Raw genomic sequence first — 12,419 nt, 5'->3', positions numbered from 1 at the left:
CTATGTACAGCGCAGAGACTTGCTGCAGATGCAGTGGCATACCCTCCAGCTGCACCTTACTGGCAGGTACAGGACCTTTATTTATGGTCTATACTGATTTTTGGCTCTCCAAACTCCCATTCAAAGTATAGGGAAAGGGGCATGGTCACACCACTATACACTTTACACGTGGCCACACCCCTTTTTGGATTTGTAGCGATGCTTATGTGTACATTGATGGAGGGTGTGGAGCTGCAGATGCAGGGGGCCTATTTTGGGATGTGGGGCTGGAGCTGCAGCTTCATCAGGCACACTGTTAATCCCATACCTCCCAACTTTGTAAATACTTAAAGAGGGCACACAGCGTCTATTCACCGCTGCTCTGCTAAGCAGGGCAGCGATGACAGGAGTCTCCCGACTGCCCCCCCCCCCCCCCCCCCCCCACCGCGGGACACTGCGGCCCGCGGGTGGGACAGCGGGACAGTCCCAAAAAAAGAGGACTGTCCCGCAAAAATCGGGACAGTTGGGAGGTATGGTTAATCCTGCCCCGGAAACCCACAGCAGATAAAGGGCAGAGCCTCCCATTGGATGTAACCTGTGTGGGAGGGCGTATCTCGCCCAATCAGCTGTGGATTGGGTGTGATAGACCTGCTGCTAACCCAATGAGAGCTCCTAGCCACGCCCAGCGTTAGAGGCCCAGGCACAGAGTCACAGATCTGGGCTATTATATAGGAGATACTATATATACAGCGCTGACGCAGAGAGGAGGGGGCCCGGGGGGGGGGGATCCAGCTGAGGTGGGGAACACCGGCCTCCTCCTCTCATACAGCGCCCCTGCAAATCCCTCTTCAATATAACCGCTCAGCGGCTCCGCAACACCCTATAGCGGCCCCACCCCCTAACTACCGGAGCATCCTGGGGCACTGCCACGGTGATAATGGCTGCAGGGTGTTACAAGCACGGGCCAGCAGTGATTACACACCTGTAACCAGATTATTATTATTACTGCCCCATTCATGTTGGTTCCTTTCCCTCTGAGCAGAAAGGCTGACGCTCAGTACTGTATATTATATATAATGAGTTTATAGATGTGACAGCGGCTGTCCCTGCTTCCTAGGCTATATACTCTGTATATACCAGGGCCACCAGCGAGTGATGTGTCTGTCTCTCTCTACAGGGAAGAAACCAGGAAAGTGTCCGGTGATCCCTACGTTAGTAAAATGTGAAAAGGACCCGAATCCCGGGTGTGGGTGACTCGGACTGTGACGGCATCCAGAAGTGCTGTAACTACGCCTGCCACATAAAATGCGTGGACCCTGCCGGTAAGTGGAGCTGACGGATGCAGTCGCCTTCTGATAATTGCAGTCGATGCACAGATTGGCAAAAATCGCTCATTTGTGATGGCGCTCATTCAGCTAACTGCAACTGGCTGCGATCGCATGCTGGGGGCCGCCCACAGCGCAAATTCCCGGCAGCGATGTCATCGGCCGCCCAGCATGCAAATTCCCCTCAACACTGCCTCACCGCCCGTGAACGCCACTGCCTGTCAATCAGGGCGAGGGGTCCGCATAACAGAGATGAGATCGCATCTCCCCGCCCGCGTATAGGTCCTGTGCGCATGCACTGCATGGGAGTTCGGGGAGATGTGACTGCTGCTGAATTCCCCCCCTATATACTGTAAGTGACAATGAATCGGGGTTGGGTGTATAAATTCCTGTAGGAGGGTCTTTTGCTGCAGCACTTACACCAAGCAATCATTTCCTACTGCCCGGATTAAGTCTCTGCCCCCAGCGGAAAGATGCTCAGAACGGCCCGCTCAGGGGTAAAGGCACAAAGGTGACCCGGTGGGTCTCAGCGTCCTGTCTTACCCACCTCCAGAAGCTTCGGATCACTGGGCCCTCCCAGAGACAGTGATAAAGCAACTGTGCACACCAGCAGCAATCCGGAGCCCCGGTGTACAGCACGGACGGTGTAATGGTCAGCGTCACTGCCTCACGGGTGTACTACCAATTGCCGGAAGCGGGAGTGAGTGCAAAAGAGCGCCTCATGGGCTCACTGCACTCCCCACGCTGAGGGCACGGCGACGTGCTACGCTATTTATTCTTCCTCCAGTGGTGTCGTGGACACACCAAGAGGGAGAAAAGTTGTTGGTATACCGGCATCGGTATGCTGAGCATCGGGATCCCAACAGCCGGTACAACGAGTGCCACCCCTGCCTCACAGCACTGAGGTCATGGGTTCAATTCCCACCATGGCCCGATGTGTGGAGTTTGTATATTCTCCCTGTACTTGCATGGGTTACCTCCGGGTACTCCAGTTTCCTCCCACAATCCAAAAGTATACAGGTAGGTCAACTGGCTCCAAACAAAATTAACCCTAGTGTGAATGTGTGTGTGTGTGTACATGTGGTAGGGAATATGGGCAACATTCCGTGTTGTCCGCTCGCTAGCTGCTTTTAGCAGCATTGCACACGCTAGGCCGCCGCCCTCTGGGAGTGTATCTTAGTTTAGCAGAATTGCGAACGAAAGATTAGCAGAACTGCTACTAAATAATTCCTTGCAGTTTCTGAGTAGCTCCAGACCTACTCACAGATTGCGATCAGCTCAGTCCGTTTAGTTCCTGGTTTGACGTCATAAACACGCCCTGCGTTCGGCTAGCCACTCCCCCGTTTCTCCAGCCACTCCCCCGTTTCTCCAGCCACTCCTGCGTTTTTTCCTGGCACGCCTGCGTTTTTTAGCACACTCCCAGAAAACGGCCAGTTTCCACCCAGAAACACCCACTTCCTGTCAATCACACTACGATCACTCGAGCGATGAAAAAACGTCGCTCTAGCTTGTGTAAATCTACAAAATTGTGTGTGAAAGTACTTAGCGCATGCGCGCTGCGTACCATGCGAATACGCATTTTTGCCGTTTTTTTTCACTTGATCGCTGCACTGCGAAAATCGTCAGCGAGCGAACAACTCGGAATGACCACCCTAGAGTGTAAGCGCCACTGGGGCAGGGACTGATGTGAATGGGTAAATATTCTCTGTACAGCGCTGCAGAATATGTGTGCGCTATATAAATAACTGGTAATAATAATAAATACAGTGCGGAGTGACATGTGCGGTTTATAAATACATATACACAATACATACTATATACACAATACATATACACTATACATATACACAATACATACTGTATACACAATACATATACACAATACATACTGTATACACAATACATATACACTATACATACTGTATACACAATACATATACACAATACATACTGTATACACAATACATATACACTATACATACTGTATACACAATACATATACACAATACATACTGTATACACAATACATATACACTATACATATACACAATACTGGTGGCACAGGTTAGCGTACCCCTAAACCACACACACACGGCAAAGCTTGTAAAATTAATTTGGATAATAATATAAGTAATGTATATAACCCTTTTATTTGGAGTAAATAATATACAGCGCAGGACACCACCACTGGACTGATGCAGCACAAGACAGCACCACTGGACTGGACATACACAGCAGTACCCCTGGACTTATACGGCAGTACCCCTGGACTTATACGGCAGTACCCCTGGACTTATACGGCAGTACCCCTGGAGTTGTACTGCAGAGTCAGACAGGATGGCACTTTAAAAAACTAGTCCCCAAACAGCACATGATGCAAAGAAGAAAAAGAGGTGCAAGATGGAATTGTCCTTGGGCCCTCCCACCCACCCTTATGTTGTATAAACAGGACATGCACACTTTAACCAACCCATCATTTCAGTGACAGGGTCGGCCACACGACTGTGACTGAAATGACGGGTTGGTTTGGGCCCCCACCAAAAAAGAAGCAATCAATCTCTCCTTTCACAAACTGGCTCTACAGAGGCAAGATGTCCACCTCATCATTCATCATCGTCCGATTCCTCACCCCTTTCACTGTGTACATCCTTCTCCTCACAGATTATTAATTCGTCCCCACTGGAATCCACCATCACAGGACCCTGTGTACTTTCTGGAGGCAATTGCTGCTGGTCAATGTCTCCACGGAAGAATTGATTACAATTCATTTTGATGAACATCATCTTCTCCACATTTTCTGGAAGTAACCTCGTACGCCGATTGCTGACAAGGTGAGCGGCTGCACTAAACACTCTTTCGGAGTACACACTGGAGGGGGGGCAACTTAGGTAAAATAAAGCCAGTTTGTGCAAGGGCCTCCAAATTGCCTCTTTTTCCTGCCAGTATACGTACGGACTGTCTGACGTGCCTACTTGGATGCTGTCACTGATATAATCCTCCACCATTCTTTCAATGGTGACAGAATCATATACAGTGACAGTAGACGACATGTCAGTAATCTTTGGCAGGTCCTTCAGTCCGGACCAGATGTCAGCACTCGCTCCAGACTGCCCTGCATCACCGCCAGCGAATGGGCTAGGAAAACTTATCGTTTTCCTTGTGCCCCAGTTGCGGGAGAATGTGAAGGAGGAGATGTTGACGGGTCACGTTCCGCTTGAGTTGACAATTTACTCACCAGCAGGTCTTTGAACCTCTGCAGACTTGTGTCTGCTGGAAAGAGATACAACGTAGGCATTAAACCTAGGATCGAGCACGGTGGCCATAATGTAGTGCTCTGATTTCAACAGATTGACAACCCTTGAATCCTGGTTAAGCAAATGAAGGGCTCCATCCACAAGTCCCACATACTTAGCGGAATTGCTCCGTTTTAGCTCCTACTTCAATTTCTCCAGTCGCTTCTGCAAAAGCCTGATGAGGGGAATGACCTGACTCAAGCAGGCAATGTCTGAACTGACTTCACGTGTGGCAAGTTCGAAGGGTTGGAGAACCTTGCACAACGTGGAAATCATTCTCCACTGCGCTTGAGTCAGGTGCATTCCCCCTCCTTTGCCTATATCATAGGTGGATGTTTAGGCTTGAATGGCCTTTTGCTGCTCCTCCATCCTCTGAAGCATATAGAGGGTTGAATTCCACCTCGTTTCCACCTCTTGCTTCAGGTGATGGCGGGGCAGGTTCAGGTGTGTTTGCTGGCACTCCAGTCTTCGGCACGCAGTGGCAGAATGCCGAAAGTGGCCCACAATTATTCGGGCCACTGACAGCATCTCCTGCACACCCCTCTCATTTTTCAAAAAAATCTGTACCACCAAATTAATTGTATGTGCAAAACATGGGACGTGCTGGAATTTGTCCAGATGTACTGCATGCACAATATTGCTGGCGTTGTCCGATATCACAAATCCGCAGGAGAGTCTAAGTGGGGTGAGCCATTGTGCGATAAAGTCCCTCATTTTCCGTAAGAGGTTGTCAGCGGTGTGCCTCTTATGGAAAGCGGTGATACACGGTGTAGCCTGCCTAGGAATAAGCTGGCATTTGCGAGATGCTGCTACTGGTGCCGCCGCTGCTGTTGTTGCTGCAGGAGGTAATACATCTACCCATTGGGCTGTCACAGTCATGTAGTCCTTAGTTTGCCCTGCTCCACTTGTCCACATGTCTGTGGTTAAGTGGACACTGGGTACAACCGCATTTTTCAGGACACTGAGGACTCTTTTCTTAATGTCCCTGTACAGTCCGGGAATCGCTTTCTTAGAGAAGTGGAATCTAGACGGAATTTGGTACCGGGGACACAGTAAGTCCATCAACTGTGTAAATTCCACTGCACTAATGGCGGATACCGGATGCACGTCTAACACCAACATAGTTGTCAAGGCCTCAGTTATCCACTTTGCAACAGGATGAATGCTGTGATATTTCATCTTCCTCGCAAAGGACTGTTGAACAGTCAATTGCTTAGTTGAATTAGCACAAGTGGTCTTCCAACTTCCCCTCTGGGATGACGATCGACTCCCAGCAGCAACATCAGCAGTGGCAGCAACAGCAGGCGTTACACTCAAAGATCATCCAGAGGAATCCCAGTTAGGAGAGGACTCGTCAGTCATGCCAGGGACATGGCCTGCAGGACTACTGACGTTCATGGCTGAGGAGGAAATTGACGTTGAGGGAGTTGGTGGTGTGGCTTGCAGGAGCTTGAGTACAGGAGGAAGAAGGGATTTAGGTGTCAGTGGACTGCTTATGCTCTTACCCAAAGTTTCTGAACTTGACACTGACTTCTGATGAGTGCACTGCAGGTGACGTATAAGGGAGGATGTTCCTAGGTGATTAACGTCCTTACCCCTACTTATTATGGATTAACAGAGGCAACACATGGCTTGACACCTGTTGTCTGGATTTGTAGAGAAATAAAAATAATTTCACACCGAAGAGGTGGCTTTTTTGGTATTTGCCCAGGCATCACAATGGGGTTTCTCATCCCATGGACAACAAATGTCTCCACTGGTGCCTTATTCAAACAAACCACATCACCATCAGAATCCTCATCATCAACTTCCTCCTCAGCGCCAGCTACACCTATATCCTCCTCATCCTGGTGTACTTCTACAGTGACATCCTCATTCTCATTATCAGCAACTGGACTGGTGGTGCTCCTCCCAGCACTTGCAGGGGGCGTGCAAATGGTGGTTGGAGCCTCCTCTTTCCATACAGTGTTGGGAAGGTCAGGCCTAGACATCGCAACCGCAGACACACTTGGACTCTCCTTTGGGATTTGTGATATCTCTGAATACACAGTTGTTTTTTTCCTGTGCTTTAATAAGCTTAATTTAAAAAAAAAATTCAAGAGGGAGAAGGGCTTCCATCTTCATGAGAAGCTGAGCTACCAGGCCTTGGCCTTAGACTTTCCTTGCCACTTTGTGTTGTGAATGACATATTTTTACGTTTCTCATCAGATAATTTCTTTTTTTTTCTGATTATTAATTTTTGCTTTTTTACAGCATACAGGACCAGTGTGCTTTTATTTTAACAACAGCAGCACTCCTGAATTTTCACAGCATACAGGACCAGTGTACTTTTATTTTAACAACAGCAGCACTCCTGAATTTTTACAGCATACAGGACCAGTGTACTTTTATTTTAACAACAGCACCCCTGTATTTTCACAGCATACAGGAAGACAGTGCCCCCGCCCCCTGTACTACACAGTGACAGCCAGGACAGCAACACCCATGTACAGCTGCAGCACATGAAACACCAGTGACACCCAGGACAGCACCCCTAACACAGCACAGATACACCACAGTGACTACAGCAGCACCCCTACAGAGCACACACTGACCCCACCCGACGCCACCACCCACAGAGAGAGACAGAGGTCTGTCTCCCTCACTCTCCAAGTCCAGAGTGAAAATGGTGGTGACGCGCGGATGTTTATATGGAATCCAAAATCCGTGAGAATCCGACAGTGGGATGATGACGTTTTGCCTCGTTCTGGTTTCTGAGTCTGGTGGGAAGTCCTAAACTGGGCTCGGATCCGGGCTCGGAGCGTGAAGTTCGGGGGATTTCAGTTCTCTGAGAACCGAACCCGCTCATCTCTAATTATTACTGCTACTACTGTATTATTACTGCTACTACCAGGCTAGTACTGGCCTGCCGGGGTACTATATATAGGACAAAGACCAGCAACATTCAAAATATGACGTTTTATAAAGCTTCCATCATTCCAAGAGAAATTCCATAAAGTGCAAGGTGCAATGAAAACAGGAGATCAGCAATATGAACGCCATTGGCAGAGGGTATATTAGCATAGTGTTACTTAGCCAATGTGTACATAGCTCCTCCTGCAGGGTGTGCATCCGGCTCACGTCTGGCTCACCCCGGCTTACACCCTGCAGGAGGATCTATACACACTTTGGCTAAGTAACACTGGGGGTCATTCCGAGTTGATCGCTCGCTAGCTACTTATAGAAGCCGTGCAAAAGCATAGTCGCCGTCCACCGGGGAGTGTATTTTTGCTTTGCAGAAGTGCGAACGCCTGTGCAGCAGATTGCCTGCAAAATCATTTTGTGCAAACCAAGACCAGCCCTGTACTTACTCTTCGTGTGCGTTGATTCTAACGACGGAGGGACGGCTTTTGACGTCACACACCCGCCCAGTGAACGCCCAGCCACGCCTGCATTTTCCCTGACACGCCTGCATTTTCCCTGACACATCAGCGTTTTTCTAAGCACTCCCTGAAAACAGTCAGTTGACACCCAGAAACGCCCCCTTCATGTCAATCTTCCTGCGTTCGGCCATGCGACTGAAACCTTCGCTAGAACTCGTGCAAAATCACAAAGGTCTTTGTACCCGTATGTCACTAGTGCGCACTGCGGTGCATACGCATGCGCAGAAATGCCGATTTTTAGCCTGATCGCTGCGAACAACGACAGCTAGCGATCAACTCGGAATGACCCCCACTATGCTAATATACCCCTTGCCAATGGCGTTCATATTGCTGATCTCCTGTTTACATTGAACCTTGCACTTTATGGAAATTCTCTTGGAATGATGGAAGCTTTATAAAACGTTATATTTTACATGTTGCTGGTCTTTGTCCTATTTTTCTGTTTACATTTATAAGACCTTGTACTCCGCAGTATTGGACTTTATAGTGGGTGCCACTTGTCTCATACTCTCTTTCTCTCTCTCTCTCTCTCTCTCTCTCTCTCTCTCTCTCTCTCTCTCTCTATATATATATATATATATATATATAAATATATATGAGCAGCACTGTGGGGCAGAATGTGTAACTGGCACAGAGGGGGCATATGTGTATCTGTCACTGCACTACTGGGGGGTATGTGTATCTGTCACTGCACTACTGGGGGTATGTGTATCTGCACTGCACTACTGGGAGGTATGTGTATCTGTCACTGCACTACTGGGGGGTATGTGTATCTGTCACTGCACTACTGGGGGGTATGTGTATCTGTCACTGCACGACTGGGGGGTATGTGTATCTGTCACTGCACTACTGGGGGGTATGTGTCTCTGTCACTGCACTACTGGGAGGTATGTGTATCTGTCACTGCACTACTGGGGGGTATGTGTATCTGTCACTGCACTACTGGGGGGTATGTGTATCTGTCACTGCACTACTGGGGGTATGTGTATCTGCACTGCACTACTGGGGGGTATGTGTATCTGCACTGCACTACTGGGAGGTATGTGTATCTGTCACTGCACTACTGGGGGGTATGTGTATCTGTCACTGCACTACTGGGGGGTATGTGTATCTGTCACTGCAGTACTGGGGGGTATGTGTATCTGTCACTGCACTACTGGGAGGTATGTGTATCTGTCACTGCACTACTGGGAGGTATGTGTATCTGTCACTGCACTACTGGGGGGTATGTGTATCTGTCACTGCACTACTGGGGGGTATGTGTATCTGGCACTGCACTACTGGGGGTATGTGTATCTGTCACTGCACTACTGGGGGCATACATGTATCTGGCACTTCACTACTGGGGGTATGTGTATCTGTCACTGCACTACTGGGGGGTATGTGTATCTGTCACTGCACTACTGGGGGGTATGTGTCTCTGTCACTGCACTACTGGGAGGTATGTGTATCTGTCACTGCACTACTGGGGGGTAAGTGTATCTGTCACTGCACTACTGGGGGGTATGTGTCTCTGTCACTGCACTACTGGGAGGTATGTGTATCTGTCACTGCACTACTGGGGGGTATGTGTATCTGTCACTGCACTACTGGGGGGTATGTGTATCTGTCACTGCACTACTGGGAGGTATGTGTATCTGTCACTGCACTACTGGGAGGTATGTGTATCTGTCACTGCACTACTGGGGGGGTATGTGTATCTGGCACTGCACTACTGGGGGTATGTGTATCTGTCACTGCACTACTGGGGGTATGTGTATCTGTCACTGCACTACTGGGGGTATGTGTATCTGTCACTGCACTACTAGGAGGTATGTGTATCTGTCACTGCTCTACTGGGGGCATATATGTATCTGGCACTTCACTACTGGGGGTATGTGTATCTGTCACTGCACTACTGGGGGCATATATGTATCTGGCACTTCACTACTGGGGGTATGTGTATCTGTCACTGCACTACTGGGGGGTATGTGTATCTGTCACTGCACTACTGGGGGGTATGTGTCTCTGTCACTGCACTACTGGGAGGTATGTGTATCTGTCACTGCACTACTGGGGGGTATGTGTCTCTGTCACTGCACTACTGGGGGGTATGTGTATCTGTCACTGCACTACTGGGGGGTATGTATCTCTGTCACTGCACTACTGGGAGGTATGTGTATCTGTCACTGCACTACTGGGGGGTATGTGTATCTGTCACTGCACTACTGGGGGGTATGTGTCTCTTTCACTGCACTACTGGGGGGTATGTGTATCTGTCACTGCACTACTGGGGGCATATATGTATCTGGCACTTCACTACTGGGGTATGTGTATCTGTCACTGCACTACTGGGGGCATATATGTATCTTGCACTTCACTACTGGGGTATGTGTATCTGTCACTGCACTACTGGGGGGTATGTGTATCTGTCACTGCACTACTGGGGGTATGTGTATCTGTCACTGCACTACTGGGGGTATGTGTATCTGTCACTGCACTACTGGGGGGTATGTGTATCTGTCACTGCACTACTGGGGGGTATGTGTATTTGTCACTGCACTACTGGGGGGTATGTGTATCTGTCACTGCACTACTGGGGGGTATGTGTATCTGTCACTGCACTACTGGGGGGATTGTGTATCTGTCACTGCACTACTGGGGGTATGTGTATCTGTCACTGCAATACTGGGGGGTATGTGTATCTGTTACTGCACTACCGGGGGGTATGTGTATCTGTCACTGCACTACTGGGGGGTATGTGTATCTGTCACTGCACTACTGGGGGGTTATGTGTATCTGTCACTGCACTACTGGGGGGTATGTGTATCTGTCACTGCACTACCGGGGGGTATGTGTATCTGTCACTGCACTACTGGGGGGATTGTGTATCTGTCACTGCACTACCGGGGGGTATGTGTATCTGTCACTGCACTACTGGGGGGTATGTGTATCTGTCACTGCACAACTGGGGTGTATGTGTATCTGTCACTGCACTACTGGGGGGTATGTGTATCTGTCACTGCACTACTGGGGGGTATGTGTATCTGTCACTGCACTACTGGGGGGTATGTGTATCTGTCACTGCACTACTGGGGGGTATGTGTATCTGTCACTGCACTACTGGGGGGTATGTGTATCTGTCACTGCACTACTGGGGGGATTGTGTATCTGTCACTGCACTACTGGGGGGTATGTGTATCTGTCACTGCAATACTGGGGGGTATGTGTATCTGTCACTGCACTACCGGGGGGTATGTGTATCTGTCACTGCACTACTGGGGGGTATGTGTATCTGTCACTGCACTACTGGGGGGTTATGTGTATCTGTCACTGCACTACTGGGGGGTATGTGTATCTGTCACTGCACTACTGGGGGTATGTGTATCTGTCACTGCACTACTGGGGGTATGTGTATCTGTCACTGCACTACTGGGGGGTATGTGTATCTGTCACTGCACTACTGGGGGTATGTGTATCTGTCACTGCACTACTGGGAGGTATGTGTATCTGTCACTGCACTACTGGGGGCATATATGTATCTGGCACTTCACTACTGGGGTATGTGTATCTGTCACTGCACTACTGGGGGGTATGTGTATCTGTCACTGCACTACTGGGGGCTATGTGTATCTGTCACTGCACTACTGGGGGGTATGTGTATCTGTCACTGCACTACTGGGGGGTATGTGTATCTGTCACTGCACTACTGGGGGGTATGTGTAGCTGTCATTGCACTACTGGGGGGTATGTGTATCTGTCTCTGCACTACTGGGTGGTATGTGTAGCTGTCATTGCACTACTGGGGGGTATGTGTATCTGTCACTGCACTACTGGGGGGTATGTGTAGCTGTCATTGCACTACTGGGGGGTATGTGTATCTGTCTCTGCACTACTGGGGGGTATGTGTATCTGTCTCTGCACTACTGGGGGGTATGTGTATCTGTCACTGCACTACTGGGGGGTATGTGTATCTGTCACTGCACTACTGGGAGGTATGTGTATCTGTCACTGCACTACTGGGGGTATGTGTATCTGTCACTGCACTACTGGGGGTATGTGTATCTGTCGCTGCACTACTGGGGGGTATGTGTATCTGTCACTGCACTACTGGGGGTATGTGTATCTGTCACTGCACTACTGGGGGTATGTGTATCTGTCACTGCACTACTGGGGGGTATGTGTAGCTGTCACTGCACTACTGGGGGGTATGTGTATCTGTCATTCCACTACTGGGGGGTATGTGTATCTGTCACTGCACTACTGGAGGGTATGTGTATCTGTCACTGCACTACTGGGGGGTATGTGTATCTGTCACTGCACTACTGGGGGGTTTGTGTATCTGTCACTGCACTACTGGGGGTATGTGTATCTGTCACTGCACTACTGGGGGCTATGTGTATCTGTCACTGCACTACTGG

At 49.3% G+C, this 12,419-nt stretch overlaps 1 long non-coding RNA gene across 1 annotated transcript in view; it reads left to right on the top strand.

Moving 5' to 3' along the window:
* The window catches only part of LOC134911049 (uncharacterized), a 41,675-nt gene that overhangs the window by 10,401 nt on the left and 18,855 nt on the right, over nucleotides 1–12,419 (top strand). The window contains exon 2 of the long non-coding RNA XR_010176291.1: nucleotides 1,157–1,301. This is a non-coding gene — a long non-coding RNA (uncharacterized LOC134911049). The remainder of the gene's footprint in view (nucleotides 1–1,156; nucleotides 1,302–12,419) is intronic.

Source organism: Pseudophryne corroboree, chromosome 4 (genome assembly GCF_028390025.1).
Source record: "Pseudophryne corroboree isolate aPseCor3 chromosome 4, aPseCor3.hap2, whole genome shotgun sequence".
Lineage (NCBI taxonomy): Eukaryota > Metazoa > Chordata > Amphibia > Anura > Myobatrachidae > Pseudophryne > Pseudophryne corroboree.
This window is presented reverse-complemented; position numbering and strand designations above follow the sequence as displayed.